The sequence below is a fragment of the Bidens hawaiensis genome, unplaced genomic scaffold (genome assembly GCF_021521415.1).
Source record: "Bidens hawaiensis isolate Kalapana, Puna unplaced genomic scaffold, B.hawaiensis_p1.1 tig00001904_1, whole genome shotgun sequence".
NCBI classification, from domain to species: Eukaryota; Viridiplantae; Streptophyta; class Magnoliopsida; order Asterales; family Asteraceae; genus Bidens; species Bidens hawaiensis.
Genome location: NW_027491104.1, coordinates 205,128 through 222,235, shown reverse-complemented (window position 1 = coordinate 222,235; position 17,108 = coordinate 205,128). Strand labels below are relative to the sequence as shown.

At 36.1% G+C, this 17,108-nt stretch overlaps 1 pseudogene; it reads right to left on the bottom strand.

Annotated features, from left to right (window-relative positions):
* Positions 1–607: 607 nt before the first annotated feature.
* Positions 608–16,286, bottom strand: LOC143598652 (TMV resistance protein N-like; annotated as a pseudogene).
* Between the last annotated feature and the right edge of the window lie 822 nt (positions 16,287–17,108).

The following is a 17,108-nucleotide window of genomic DNA, read 5'->3' as shown; positions in this document are numbered from 1 at the left end:
TGCATGACAAAATACATGTGGCGTGGATGATGTTGACATCACAAAATACAAAATGTCTCTTTCAGAGGACAAATTGAAGCTGTGAGAAATAAACTTATAATCTTATTATTGCAGCTAATCATTTAGAGCCCCTACAATCTTACCGTTCATATGCAAGTGTCATACAACCACACGTAAATATTGTTGGTTCATGACACTTTGAAACACAGAATACACAAACTATTGAACTGAATATAACTTGCAGAGAAGAAAGCAAAAAAGGGGTACTATTTTAATTAAACAAATAAAAAACAGTGGATAATAAAACTATTAACTACTAATTTCGATCCTAACGAATCAGTACAAGTAACTGACTGATTCTTTTACCCAACGTGCACCCTAACATCCATTACTAAATCCAACAAACTCGGTCTGCTCTTATTCCCACAACAGCTGACCCATTAACCCTTTAATCTGTGACCGTAAACGAACCAATTAACCCAACAAATATGATGAAGGCACAACTAATGTTTTACGGGGAATGTATGAAGAAGGTAATAAAATCAGAAAAGATATATTAAGAAATTCTCACACGTGCATTTCATCGAGCATTCATGATTATGTAGAATTTGATTCAGTTCAGCCTCATAATCACCAGTGTAAACAAACACCATTATTAAATACAAGCATTCATGATTAATTGTAAATTGATTGTAAGTATAACCTACTGCATATATGTTTTTGACATGATCAGAGATTAAAAATAATAATGAGGAGTTTTGATGTAGCGTTCTCACCTGATTAAGATATTAGGCGCTGGACTAACTGAGTCAACGTCTTATTCACAGCTCTATGTACGCGTATTCTAAACTGACTTCCACAACAGAATCAATGACTGATGTAAAACCATACGACTCAAGTTGTTCCCTGGACCCACAAATACGCAGACCTTTCAACTGATAAATGCTTTGCGGAAGAAGACTTATGTCGGTACCTTTTATCCATAACTCTTTCAAACATTCTAAACTCCCAAGTTCCTCTGGCAATTTCTTAATATTTTTACAATTGGAGAGCACTAAATGTTTTAAACATCTCATCTTACATATTGTGCTAGGAATATCTCGTAACGATTCAGAACCAATTATGCGTAACACCTCTAAACACTCTAATCTGCATATATTCCCAGGTAACTGCTCAAGAGCCAGACATAAATAAAGTTCAAGTGATTTCAGATTTTTCAATAGACAAATGCTATCCGGAAGATGCTGAAACTTTTGCCACCACAAAGATAGCTTCTCTAGACTTTCTATTTTGTGGAAGGTGGAAGATCATTTATTGTAACATATTTTGTGGAAGATCGATATGTGGAAGATCGATATGTGAATTTGACTCGGTGGATGTTGTTGGTAGGTCGGGAGGTATTCTTAGTTTGTGGGATCCCTCATATTTTTCTAAAACATGTTCGTTCAAACACCGTAGAAACTTGGTTACTAGTGGGATTATAAAACCGTTGGGTTGTTTGTTGAGTATCGTCAATGTTTATGCTCCGAATGACTCTGCGGAGAGAAGAAAATTTTGCCAGAGCTATTGGAGGTCAGGAGGTTGATCCTGGGCATGTGTGTTTTAGTTTGTGATTTTTGCTGTCAAGAAAGAGACTTTAAAAAGTTGGAATTGGTGGGGGAGAGTAGACCCATGTCGGAGGAGGAGATAGAGGAGAGGTTGGAGTGTTTGGCTTTTGTGAAAGGGGTCGAAAATTGGAACAACGGGATCTTAGACGAAAGTGGAGGGTTCGGTGGGCTGTAGATCGAGATGAGAATACCAAGTATTTTTAGAGTGTTATAAATGCAAATTTAAGTAGTAACCGTCTTCATAGCTTACAAGCGGAAGGTGTGTGGGTTTCAAATCCGGCCTTATTAAAAGAATTAGCGTTTGATTTCTTCCAAGTTCGGCTTCATGAACCGGTGAGAAACAGACCATGAGTGCTTTTGTATAATATTAGCAGGTTAGATGGGTCGGAGGCGGATGCGTTGGTAACCCCGTTTACGTTGTCGGAGATAAAAGACGCAGTGTGGGATTGAGAGGGGGGCCGAGCACCGGGGCCGGATGGATTTAAATTCAAGTTCTTGAAAAGGTTTTGGAACTGTTTTCAAGGGGATTTGCTCAAAGTTTTTGAAGAATATTTCTACGCCAATTCGTTTAGCTTCGGATGTTTATCGTCGTTTATTGCTTTAATTCCGAAAGTTAAGGATCCGGCTTCCCTAAATGAGTTCCATCCTATTAGCCTCATTGGATGCAAAAACAAGGTGATATCGAAGGTGTTGGTAGGTAGGTTAAAAAGGGGATTGGCAAGTTAGCTTTTATTTTAAACCGTAGTATCCTTGATGGCCCATTAATCCTTAATGAAGTTTTGACTTGGCTGAATAAATCTAAGAAACGGGGATGGATCTTTAAAGTTGATATTGAGAAAGCATGTGACTCGCTTAATTGGAGATTTCTGGATTTAGTTTTGGACCAAATGAACTTCCCGGAGAGATGGCGCATGTGGATTTTGGCCATTCTTTCGGCGAGTCGGGCTTCAGTTTTACTAAATGGATCGCCAACCCGTGAATTCCACTATTCTCGTGGCTTAAGACAAGGTGATCCCTTATCACCATTTTTATTTATAATTGCAATGGAAGAGCTAACGAGCTTGAAGAAGAGGGCTGCTGAAAGGGTTGGTTTAATGGGTTGAAATGTGGGTTGTCGGTACCGGTTATTACTCATCTCCTTTACGCTGATGATGTGGTTTTTGTTGGTGATTGGGATATCGGGAATGTACGTAAATTAGGCAGAATTTTGAGGTCTTTTTTATGGTCTCGGGTTTGAAAATAAATCTTTCTAAAGAGCAGATTTTCGGAACTAAGGTAGTTGGGGCTGAGTTGGATCTGATGGCAAAAACTCTAAGATGCAAGGTTGGGGAGTTACCATTTATACACCTTGGTATTCTAGTTGGAAAAAACATGAGTGGCATTATTGCTTGGGATCACGTGGTTGAGGTGTTCAAGAAGCTTTTGTCTAGGTGGAAGGCCAAAAATCTTTCGTTTGGAGGTCGTGTCACGGTGATTAGGTCGGTTCTGAACTCTTTACCGACTTACTACTTCTCGTTATTTAAAGCTCCCGAAGCCGTTATAGATAAGCATGAAATACTGAGGAGGATGTTTTTCTAGGGTGGATCAGAAGAAAAGGCCAAAATTAATTGGGTGGCGTGGGACAAGGTTGTGGCTCCGATTGAGTATGGCGGGTTGGGTCTCGGGCGTCTGAAGGATGTAAATGTATCTCTTTTAGCAAAGTGGTGGTGGAGGTTTAAAAATGAGAAAGCTAGGTTATGGTGGAAGGTTATTTGGGTGTTACACCATTCCTCTAGATCTTGGTGGAGCATCCCAGCCAAACTGTCGAACCCAGGTCTGTGTAGTCGTATAGTGAAAATTGATTCGGTTTTAAGAGTGGCTGGTATCAAGTTGGGAAGTTGTTTCCAACACATGGTGAAAAACGGTAGAAAGACGTGGTTTTGGTTAGACAATTGGACCGGGTCAGGATCGTTGGGTGTTCGGTTTCCAAAACTTTTTGGGTTGGAAAAGTCTAAAGGGTGTAATGTAGCAGATCGGTTGTTCATGATTGACGGTTGGATATGCGGTCAATGGGATTGGTCTAGAGAGCCGACTGGGGTGGAAGAGGTTGAGGAGTTGAGAGGGTTGCTTCAGATTTGCCAAGGGGTGATACTTAATAATGAGGAGGATGTTGTTATGTGGACTTATGAGGAGGATTTTCCGTTAGAGGTGTGAAGGAAATGGTCATATTGAATTCTTATGTTGCGCCTGATTATAATTTCGAGTGGAACCGCTTGGTCCCGAAAAAAGTTAGTTTTGTGGCTTGGAGGGCGTTGTTGGGTCGGTTACCAACTTTTGATGCTTTGGTTAGAAGAAATATCGCGGTGGCCTTGAATATGTGTCCGTTTTGTGGGGAGGTAGAGGAAACGGTTGAACATGTGTTCATCTCTTGTGGTCTCGCACAGTCTATGTGGAGCGTACTTGCCCAATGGTGTAAGGTGCCTTCTTTCTTTTGTTTAGCTTTCGTGACTTGTTGGGAAACCATAAATACTCGACGTTTAAGAAGGATAAACCCTCAGTGTTTCATGCGGTGTGTTTGGTTGCGACGTAGTGTTTGTGGAAAAAAAGAAATGCTATGGTTCATAGAGGGACCCCGACTCAGATATCAAGCTTGGTGGAGGAGATAAAAGTGTTGGGATTTCTTTGGATTGAGCATTGGGGGAGAAACAAAGGGCTTACTTGGGAGGATTGGAGTTGATTCAAAGTGTAGTTTTCGTTTGTGTTTGGGACTTGTTTGTTGTATGTTGTTTGTAGGTTTGGTTTGCTGTTGTTTTCTGTGACGATAGTTCTTGTTTGGTGTTGGTGTCTTTTTGGTGGTTCTAGTGTCTCGCTAGTTTTGTTAATAAAATTGTTAGTTGGTCTTTCATAAAAAAAACACAACAGATCTAAATCTGACGCAACCGTTTGGATCCTTTAGCAGAGTAGAGTAAGAATGAAATGGCAAATTCTATAATTTTGGCATTTTTCCTAACGTGGCAAATGCAGAGGCTGCAAAATTAAAAAGAAAGATTTTGTTAAAAAAATGTAAAAAGTGACAGAGGAGATTTCACTCGGCATTTTAGAATGTTCTAATTAGTTAGTGGTGCCACGTGTCTTTTTATGATTGTGATTGGTGAAATTTATTAGAAATTAAAAATAAAAAGTCAAATGACTATTTTCGTAACTTTTTTCTTTTTTTCGCTAACGAGGTGAATGGAGGTGATTTGGTCGTGTGTACAGTTTAAAAGCTAAACAGCAATTACCAGATGAATAATCTACTTCATCATGTTCTACAGGATTTGTTACCTTCAGGATATTGTTGTTGTCTAATCCTCTGCAACAGAAGCATTATTGTAAACGTCAACAGTAACTCGCTAATCTTACATCCAGGCTGCATACAAAGAATTGATAAACATGTTAGTAGTCATATTATTATCTAGTAATTAGTATAGTATATTTAATAAAAATGATTAAAAAAACAAACAATTTTTTTTTAAAACATTGGCAACTTAAAGAATTCATTCTTGAAGCATATCGACACTTCCAGTATTAATAAGGCCTAAGACTGAGTTAGATAAATGTTTCACCCTAACTGATCAAATGACTGAATGATTTGGGGAAAAAAACAGCTTTTTTGTCAAATACCCAAAACAGCCAAAAGACTCGTCTATAGCTAAATAAGGGTCAAAAGACGCCTCAGTGCATTTTTTAAAAATGTGTTGGTTTTGTAATCATATTTGAAGCAGTAATTATATATATATAACATTTAAAAAAGACAACGTATAGAAAAGCCACCGACGGCGGACAAAACATCCACTTATGTAAATTACTAGTGTAAAAATCACATTCGACGCCTTCGTTTCGACATAACCTAACCAACTCCTTAACGACCGACGTTATATGATCAATAACCGCTAACCTAACTTTTCTATTATTCATTTTCCCCATCTCTAACGCTTCTTTAAAATACCTGATCAATGTGAAGTCACACGGTAACACCGGTTACGCATTCAATGTTATGTTTGCGTGCATACCCTCGCCGCATCGCGCGGGCACGTAGCTAGTATAAAATAATTAAGAACACATGTTATTTAGATATTCATTTTTAGCGTAATTTTGTAGTTTAAAATACTTTTCTATATTTACTGAAAATATATATTTATGTCGGTTTAATCAAAATATATCAATCTATCATTTAATCAAATAATAAATTACATAAATTATAGGGATTAAAAAGATGCAGGTATTTATATCAATATAACCAAAATATTTATATCTTTAATGAAATCATATTTTTTCTATTAAATCAATTCATATACATTGTTAAGTGTGAGAGATGAATGTGATAAAATTTAATAAATTTATAGGTCATACTAAAGACAAAAAATAATTATGAAAAAATAATAATTTTATTTGGATCTCTAGGAGTTTCCATTCTTCTGTTTCGAAACTGTAATACAAAAGTGTGTTTTATTACTGCTGGTTTTATATGTGATTTTCATAATGAAACATATTATAATCTTATGTTAGAATTTGTCATTCTATTAAAAACATAATTACATTTATAAATTCATTATGTGCATCTTTTCCTTGATTATGAAGAAATTGCATGAGAATATGTCACTTATTCGTGTGAATATTACACTAGAAAATTTAATTTGAACTTATAAAACCATTTAACTTGATAAAACATAGTTTAAATCACTTAATTTCTACAGTTTAATTGTATTTCTTTTAAGTTTTTCATGTATCACAAGGGTTTTAAAACTAGTAATGTTATGTAGATGTTGTATATATTAGCGGTTGGGGAGTCGATTGACCATAGACTTGAATCATGCTACGTTGCAAGCGTGGTGTGGCAAAGAATTGGTAGGTAATGTAACATTCAAACTTTCCATGTCAAAGATGTTCTAGGGTTATTTTGTGGTTGTTAAACAAGTTCTAGAGGTGGAGCATAAAAGAAAAATGGCCTATTCCATTGTGATGGCTCCTATTTTGTGTTTATGAAAAGCTTGAAACGAGTTCATCTTCAAAAACAAACGGGTAAAGATTGATATAATGTCCGGTTACATAAAGCTTTTAAGTTTTTTTATGAATAATAAATAGGATGAATTGTTTTAAGTCTAGATTGGACTAGGTGGAAAGTGATGGTGTTGTAGTCTCTTTTTTGGTTTGTTTGTGGTATAGCCCTTGCTACTATCTTAGTAGGAAGGTTTTATTTTGCTTTTTGTTTGTGGCTCGAAACTTGCTAAGAAAATAGTCGGAAAAAACTATCTAGAAATTGGCTCGTTACAGAAAGAACTTAGCCAAGCTGGCTAGGATTGTAATGAGCCAACTTTAGCTCACTTGTTGACTCGTTCAAATTAACCCTAATTTTTAACATTTTATAGTCAAGTAAAAGCCATTCAATCTTTCAATTCCGAATCTCCATCATTGATCGGTCTAATCAGGGCCAGCCTAAATGACTAACCAACCAAAGCTAGGGCTTTGGGGCCCCAAATTTTTAAGGCCTCCATTTTCAAAAACTATACAAATATATTAATTTTACTTGAATGTTTTACACAAAATATCGCTTTGTTGCAGTGGCAATTTTTTTGGCTAGTTTTGCCTTTTCCAATTACCAACGTTCGATTCCCCTTGTTTTGAAAAGATTTTGATTTCTTTTTTGACAGAATTACAAATTTTGTACTTTAAAATAAGACGAATTACGGTTCGTGTCCTTTTTTTAGTTTTCTTGCATGCGGTGTACTTTAAACTTTTTTTCCTACAAGTTTTGTCCTTTACGCTAACTGGGTTAGAAAAAGTCAGTTAAATCCCATCACGTGAGGCGCATGTGTGGTAGTTTTGTCCTTTCATATATCTCTGCAACTAACCCCCCTTTATCAGTCTTCCCCCTCCCCTTGTCTTTGCCGAATCAAAAATGAAGTTCGAACAGTACCAAAAATACTTACTTTCATATGTTAATCTGCCCACATCTCTCTAGTCTCTACTACATAAGCTAATCATAAACTTTCCATTATAAACAAAACACCTCAAAACCCAAAGCAAATTCATGAAACCATTTGCTTATAATAACATACTTCCACCATTCACTCTCATTAACCTCACAGCTTTTCCTTAGAGCATCTAAGCTCATGCCACAAACAAAACAATGTATCATACACATCATCTTCATCACTAACTCCATCACCATCCGCAACGCTTAAAATAGTTTTCAACCAATCCTCATGCAATGTCGAAAACTCCGACCGTTGTTCACTCGACTTAAAACTCACTCCAATCTTCGTTTTCATAACCTCTGCGGCCTTCGCGGCGGACTCCACCACTGTTTTGGGGATTCCTGCCATTAATGCCACTTGCATACCATAGCTTTTTGGGCAGGCGCCTGCAGTTAGACGGTAGAGGAAAACTAACTCTTGGTCGGGTGATGACGAAGTGTTGGATATGGGTTTGAATGTGTTGTAATGTAACGTGTGGGTGGGTTGCGAATTCTTTTGTGAGTGGGTGGTAATGTGTTGCGAATAGTAATCGGCAGTTTACTTTATCAACGAGATGACGAAACACCTGCATTATAAACAAGGGTGTGAATAACTTAGATGACACGGGTTTGGGTTTAGTCTAAACAATTTAGGCCAGTTTCTGGTTAAACGTGTTTGGTCGACCTAATAGGTTCACTGGTTGACGCATTTAACTTGTTTAATTCTAAAACTTTTTTTTCAAATTCTGTTTTATGTCAAAAAAAATTGCGTTTAAATGCAATATATATCCATCGTGTATCTGAAAATATTTCTCCTAAACCACTCATTTTAGCAGCATGTAGCCTTTTTTAAAAAGAGTTAAGTTTGGTTTTCGCGTCTGAGTTTTGTCCATTTTAAGTTTTTAACTACTTACCGAGGCCATTTCTTTGTCTTTCCATGGCCCGTGGTTTCAAAATTTTAACCATGTTCGTCCATTTTGCTAACTCCGTTAGATTTTACTGTTCAGTAGAAGAGAATTTAAGCCATTTCATCTAAAGGACTGTTTTGTTGAATATAATCGATATAACTAAATATAATTATTTATGCTATTAATAATTATAATAACACTGTTATACCAATTTAAATTAACCAAAACAGGCCCTGAGATAAAAATGACTAAAATGCCCTTGTACTTAACAGCTAGTAAAAAGATGAAAATGGTTAAAAGTTGGAAATCACATGCCATGAGAATACAACCAAAAAAATATGGTCTTCGCAGTCAAGTAGTTAAATATGGCAAACCTAAGAGACGAAAGCCGAATCTAAACTCTTTGTAAAGTTTAAAAGAAAGTATACTCACAGCATAAGCAATAGCATATCCATCAAAAGTGCTCGTTCCTCGGCCCAGCTCATCAAGTATAACAAGAGAATCTTGAGTTGCGTTTTGCAAAACCGATGCTGTTTCTGTACATTCAATCAAGAAGGTACCTAACAAAAGAGGAAGAGGTTAAGAAGTTAACAAATTAACAAGCAGACACTTCAAAGGTATCAAAATATATATTTTTATAAGCAATTAGTGTGCCAAATATGATTACAAAAATTATATTATTCTAATAATAACCTGTAGGATTGTAAACAAACCGAAAGTTCGGTGATTCGTTTGTAAACCATGTGGCAAGAAGTTCGTTTATATAGTAAACGAACGAACATGAACAAAAGTTTGTGTTCATTTGGTTAAATGAGTTAATGAACAAACATGAACAATGTCTTATTTGTTCATCTATGTTCGTGAACATGAAGGTTCCTTTGTTTACGTTCTACATTTGCATTTGTTTAAGTTCGTCCGTTTACATTCGTTAACTTAGGCTAGTTTTAATAACTTTTTAAGCCCAATAAATTGTTCACATTTACTTTTATTGGTTTTAGCTCAGTTATGTCCGTTCACGTTCTTGAATCGTCTGTTTATATTGTTACCGAACTAACGAAAACGAGCATGAACACATTCGTTTTCTTAACGAACTAACACGAACAAGAAAACCTTGTTCTTTAGATGTTCGTGTTCGATCATTCATTCGTTTGATCAGTTAAAATTAAACAAACGAACATGCACATGCTCCACTTGTGTCCGTTCAGGTAGTAACTTACTTTCACCAGTCATTATACGATCAGTAGCACCGAGACGTGTGAAAATAATATCCGCAGGTGACAAAACACACGGAACCTTGAACACCTCTAAATGGATGGAATAACCACATTTAAGTTTGTTGATCTGCAATGTGCTTGACATTAGTAGTCAAGTAGTAACGGTTTTGATTTTTGTAGTTTGATGATAAATCTGCTTGTTTTCACTTTGACCCAAACCTGTTTTGGCATTAACCCGTTCTAACTGGAACCAAATTAAACAAGTTTAATCAGTTCGTTCTAGAGCGCGGTATGACCCGTCACCCAAACCGACCCACTCGTTTTTCCATGTCTAATCCAAACATAAATAACATTTACCAACCAAACTAATAAAAACAAACAAATTGGTTAGTTTCAAACCAAAAACAAATCGGTTTAGTTACAAACAAAAAAACAAGGAATATAATTCTTACTTTGACTCAATTTTGACCAAACAGCCGGTCGACAAACACAACACGTTTAACAAAACATTCTACTGGATTTGACACGAAACTGACATTTTTATACTAAATCCAAACCCACGAAATTCGTGTTACATTCACGACGTATCACAAATTCACACCCCTAACTACCGGCTAAAAAAGAATAATAATAAAACGATTTACGACCCACTACCGGTTGACTAAACTGAGGAAAGATATCGGGCCTCCTACCGGGCTTTTGCCTCTCCCATTCCTGTCACATAACGCGAATCGGTCACCTGTTTTTTTTTTTTTTTTTTACTTCTAAGATAACATGTAACAGAGAAACATATTTTGGAAACATAATGTAGAAGAATGTTGTGTTTACTAGAGGTGCGCGTGGTGCAGTTCGATGTGGTTTTGAGCTAATGTAATAATATAAACAAATAAGAGATTTTGCATGCATACATACAACATAATAACATACTTGGTGTGAATGTAAAACTCATTTGAGAAATGGTGTAACAATGCAATGTACTGTGTTAGCATGTTGCCTGTTTGTGATATTAGAGTGTCAATATTTGTGCATATAGTCGTTCTTCATTCTTAAAAAGGCGGTGTTTGGAATTGCATACTCAAACTGAACATCTGATTACTGTGAAATAAAAGATGATTACTTGATCATTTTAGAGTAAAATGATCGGTTTCTGAAAATCAGTTTAAAAGTAGCTTATCCTTTTCCAAACTGATTAGTCCAATATGCAAAATAATCGTACAAACAAGAAACATCTATACTAATTCCACAGTCATCTAAACTACAGAAGAAAAGAAAAAAAACAGAAAGCACTAAAATATTTATCCTCTAGAACTTAATTTACAAGTTCCTTGGAATCGGAAATTCAGAATTGTTACAATCAATTTCTAATATGATGTCCTACTTCAGATACATGATGCCTAAAGTGAACACTAATCACGAAAAACTTGAGACGATTAAGTTTAATGTAAAAGTTCCCTTTTAGTGTCAGCAGTTGTACTAGAGGTGCACAAACCGGTTCCAAAGTGAAAACCAGTTCGGTTTGGTCAACAAAAAGTCAACCGGTTCGGTTTGAAACCTGTTTTGGTCAGTTAACCGCCAATTTGAGCAGTTCAGTTCGGTTTCACAGGTTTTGATCCAAATCTAGACTTTGCCGCTGCGTTTTTAACGATCAGAAGAGGAAACCATTCGGGCGGGATTTTTATAGTGAGAAGCAACATCATACTATCATAGTATCATGTGTTTCAGATTATTTTTATTTTATTAACGAATAACACCATTCAAATCATTTTATTGAAAAATTAAGAACTTCATCAAACTACTTGTACCAACTAGTTGTAAGAAATTAAATTCATGGAAGAAATATTTTGGAGTGATCTCAGTTTTATCCAACTCGGTTTGACTCGTACAAAATATTACATCATGCGTGTGCCCGCAGTTTATTATCAAGAATTGCTTGTTGATTGTGGAGAATCAGTTATTGGCAATTCATCTCTCCCCTAACTGTACTCAATTTAACATCCACTTGCTTGAATCCATGATTAAATCGATTGGGTCTCCAAAATCGGATTACATTATGATAATTATTTTTTCAAAGGCATTTTAATAATACATGGCAAAAAACTTTAAGATATTAATCACCCTAAACAAAATTATCAAAAATGAAAAACCTAAAACATAATTCCATTCAAGATTAAAGTCAGTTAAAGAGAACAGAACGTCACAGTCATAGTGAATTAAAAATTTCATATCAAGCCCAGACTATACTAATATCTGGCTGGAAAGAACAATTAAAAATTTCAAACGATGTAAAAATCTAACATAAAGTCCCGGTTACATTCTATAAATCACAAATTCAAATTTTCTGCGGCTGGACTTTGAATCTAATTTACAGCTCTACATAGTATGTGTTCCACAGTTGTTCTGTCAAGGATGAAAAACCATAAGACTCAAGCTGCCCCTTGGATCCATAAATATGCAGACCTTCCATATGATAAATACTCTGTGGAAGATGACTTATGCCCGCACCGTCTAAATTCAACACTTTCAAACATTCTAAACTCCCAAGTTCCTCAGGCAATTTCCCAACTTGATGACACTTCGTGAGATTTAAATATGTTAAACATTTCATCTTACAGATACCGTTGGGGATGTCTTTTAAGGATCTACACTGGCTTAGGTCTAACTTCTCTACACGTTCTAAATATCCAAGTTCCTCGGGCAATTTCTCAAGTTGATTACAAGAGAAGAGATTCAAATATGTTAAACTTTTGATCTTACAGATACTGTTTGGGATATCACGTAAGGATCTACATTCCTTTAGGTCTAACTTCTCTAAACATTCTAAATGCCCAAGTTCCTCTGGTAATTTATTAATTTTATGACATCCGGAGAGATTTAAATATGTTAAACATTTCATCTTAGAGATACCGTTCGGAATATATAGTAAGGATCTACAATAGCTTAGGTCTAACATCTCTAAATGTTCTAAACAACCAAGTTCCTCTGGTAGTTTCTCAACTTGATGGCAACCAGAGAGATCAAGATATGTTAAACTTTTCATCCTACAGATACTGTTTGTGATATCTCGTAAGGATATACATTCCTTAAGGTCTAACTTCTCTAAACATTCTAAACACCCAAGATCCTCTGGCAATTTCTCAACCTGATGACAACCGAAGAGATTTAAATATCTTAAACTTTTTGTCTTAGAGATACTACTCGGGATATCTCGTAAGGATCTACAATAGCTTAGGTCTAACTTCTCTAAACGTTCTAAACATCCAAGTTCCTCAGGCAATTGCTCAATTTGATGACAACCAGAGAGATCTAGACACGTCAAACTTTTCATCTTACAGATACTGTTCGGAATATCTCGTAAGGATATGCAATCCATCAGGTGTAACTCCTCTAAACACTCTAATCTGCCAAGATCTTTGGGTAAATGCTCTAGAAGCAAACAATAGTCAATTTTAAGTGATTTCAGATGTTTTAACATATAAATGCTATCTGGAAGCTGCTTAATCTCTTCAATACTCACAAAACATAGCTTTTCAAGGCATTGTATCCGGTCCAGATCCTTGGGCACCTTAGGAATTTTGCCTTTAAGTGTAAGCTCTCTTAACTGTCGTAAACCACATATAGTTGTTGAAAAAGACTCAAGGTTTGTGCAAGAACATAGACCAAAAGAAAGAAGCTTCTCAAGATTTCCAATCGATGAGGGTAGAGGTTCATCGTATTCGCATCTAAACTGAAACTTTGGCATAGCGCTGTTAGGATGTAGTGGACACATATCTAGGGGCATTGCATACAATTTTAACTTGGCTAAAGAATCCTGACTAGGAAATACAATCGGTTTGTCAACCAAAAAATAATCAAACCTCAAGCAACCTTTTAAGTTTAAGTAGAGAAGCTTTTTTAGGCAGCTGACTGGAGCATGAATTTCTTGAAGATAAGAACATCCTACAAGTATTAACTCCTCTATATGTGGAGTCTTCCCGAGGTTAAGGTTACTCACCTTAGAATGAGAGAGGTTGAGGAATTTGAGATTGGGACATTCATTGAGCATGTGGAGTACTACAAAGTCATGACATCCTTCAAGAACTAACTTCTCGAGATGTGGAGTCATCCCAAGGTCAAAGCTTTTCAACTTTGACCAGCTGAGGTTGAGGTATCTGAGCTTATAAAAAACCTATTATAATTAAGAAGAAACAAGAAAGATGAATATCAGTGTAGTGAAAAAAACAATGAGCATAATAAAGAACCATGCAAACCAATCATTCAATCTTGCATTATTCTACCTTTCTTTCTCCCACTTCCCAGAGTTGAGAAATATTTCCCTGACACATTTCAAGGTTAACAAGCTTATTTGCTCTAAATGTTTTGGGTAAAGACCAAAAAGGGTATCTATGCCAACATAGAGATCGCAAAGCATCAGGTAAGTATTCGCCAACTTCATAAACTTTCCATTCTCTAGGTCCATATGGCATGTAAATAAATCTAAGTTCTTTCATCTTTCTTAGACCTTTCAAAATAATTGTTGGATCGACATCGTGACACTCCAATTTTATACATTTTGTTTCTTCGGTACCCTATAAATAAAAGCTCATGTGAATCTTTAATCACAAAAAAAATAAAATGTTCTAGTCCTCCACAATGCGTATAAACTTGAAACTTACCGATTCATTAATCAATATATCTTCAACTTCCTCTTTAATCCATAATCGACTATGTCGGCTAGGCTCATTAGGGTGAAAACGCCGGACAATATTCCAACCCATTTCTTGAATATGGTCATGGAAACCCAAGCGGTCAAAATTAGAAATAGTTATCAATGATTTCTGCACAAGAACACTTAAACCAATGTGAGCATTAAATCCACAACTTTCAAGTATTCTAACTGCATGGTCTTTTTTTTCATATTTCAATAAGCATACAACATCTAGGAATATTTCTTTCTGATCATTCTCTAGACCATTATAACTTATTTCCAATCTTTTCAAGTCTTGTCCAACGGAATTGTTTTTAGTCTTTCTATCGCATCTGCCCATTCATGCTCACTTCTATCACAAAGATGTGAACCCAAAACTTTGATAGTTAAAGGAAGACCGGCAGCATAATGTACAACTTTTCTTGATAGCTCTTCATACCCTTGAGTAGGAATCTCTTTCCCAAATGCACTGAAGAGGCAAATTGCTTCATGATCCGATAACAAATTGACATCATGAATAAATTTTATTCGGTGTGCTACCAATACTTGCTCATCTCTTGTTGTAATGATGATTCTACTTCCTGGCTTAAACCAAGTGAGCTCACCTGCTAACGCCTCAAGTTGCTCTATATCATCCACATCGTCTAGAACAAGAAGAACTTTTGTACTAGGCATAATCTTTTTCATTATACTTTTCCCATCAGAAACACTAGCTACGATTTGATCATTTAACAAAGCTGAAAGGACCTGTTTTTGCAATTCCTTCAAACCAGACAGCGAGCCTTTTGAAACTTCCCTCACATTCTCAACAAAGCTTTTACCCTCAAACCAAATGGAAATATGATCAAAAACAGCTCTCGCCAAAGTTGTCTTTCCACCACCTCCCATCCCCTTGATCCCTATCATGCGGACATCATCGGAACCAATTTCTAAAGATGAAACTACATCCTTCACCCGGGTCTCCATGCCTACTAACTTCCCATCATCACATGGGTTAGTGAAGCGTAGCTTTAGTGAAACATCATGAACAATTTGTTGGATAAATTTGGCTTCATGCCTATGTTAAATAAGATTCAATTAGATTACTCGGAATCCTACATGAAACATGAGATGACATTGATGTACCTATTAAACACAAATTTGAAAGAAAAAAAATGAAGAATACCCATTGAAAGTGTTCTTCAACTCCATCCCCGCCAACCCCGCCACTTCATTCAGAGCATTCCTCCATTTTCCAACATCATCTTCATTTTCCTGTTTGGCAAAGTGCGAAATGATATGGACAAGTTTTAACAAAACAATGACAAAATATTTGAATCAGAAACTTCTTCTACTATAAAACACAAATCATTCACTGAATAATATAAGTAGAACAAATACATATATAAAGATGCTACCAGATCGTCTATGAAACCGTTCAATATTGAAGAAGAAGATCTGTTACAACAAGATGCTACAATATAAAAAAGACGTTGGAGAGGTAGAGCAGAGCTCCAACTGCCCTTTTCATGTTTCGCAAAGGCTTCTCCAACTACCCCACTTTGGTGCCTGACTTCAGTGGGCTCTACATCATAGAAGATGGGGTAAGCAGTCTGCTCCATCGTCTTCTGGCACTCCATGATCTTTACGAGTTCGTCTAAGCACCATGATGAAGCTGCATAGTTCTTGGAGAAAACTATTATGTAAAATCTCAGAGCCTTCAATGGATCTGACGAGTTGCTCCTTAATCCTTTCCCCTTTCTTGATTTTTTCATCATCTTTGTAAGTTATAATGCCTTTCTGGTGAAGAGCATGATAGAGATGATCAACAAAGTTCTTACGTGTGTCTTCACCCCTGAAACTTATAAAGACATCATACTTGAAGTACTTTTGAACGGATGAAATTGAAGTAGACGCCATTGATTGTAAGCTTCAATGATCGAATGCAATGAAATTTGTATGATCTGATTGCAAATAAACTTGTAAGAGATGATCGAATATGCCTTCAAGAGTTGGATATTTGAGTGGAAAATATGTACGTTCACTTAGGTTGAGGAGTGAAGCCCCTTTTTTGGTGAAGATAAGATACGACTTCTAAACTGACTATTCATGGCAAAAAAAAATGTAGGGAATTAAATTAGGCAAAACATCTTCATACATCACCATGGATACGAGGCTCGTATAGGGCTATACGGGCTGTATACCTGAGTTGTTGAAGACCTATATGACTCGCATAGGACTATGCGTGTCATATAGGCCTGCACAGTTACCATAGGGGTGGTGTATGAAGATCGCACCCCTTAAATTATTACTTTTGCTCCAAATAAATATGTTAAATAATTCTTTTAGTCAGCTACTGTTTAATTTTCAAAGTAAACCTTGCAACAGAAGGCTTGTAACAAAATACAAATTATAGGATTTATATTAAGGAATCAAAAGGAGATATAAGCTTAATTTTTTTTATTAATTTTACACTTCAATATAACTTTTTTTATGGCTCAGTCATCCATAAAAGAAGATTGAATCTTCATGCCTCCCATAACTTAATTATGTCAATCAATCATTGGACAAAAATCAAATGCACAACACATGGCTTTTAGTCCAAATAGCTCACCTTTATAAGTGTTAATATTTTTCCGTTGTAGAGCATGTAGAGATGATTAACAAAGTTCTTACGGGTGTCTTCACCCCTTAAACGTAAAAAGACATCATGCTCGAAGCTCTTTTGAACGAATGACGCCG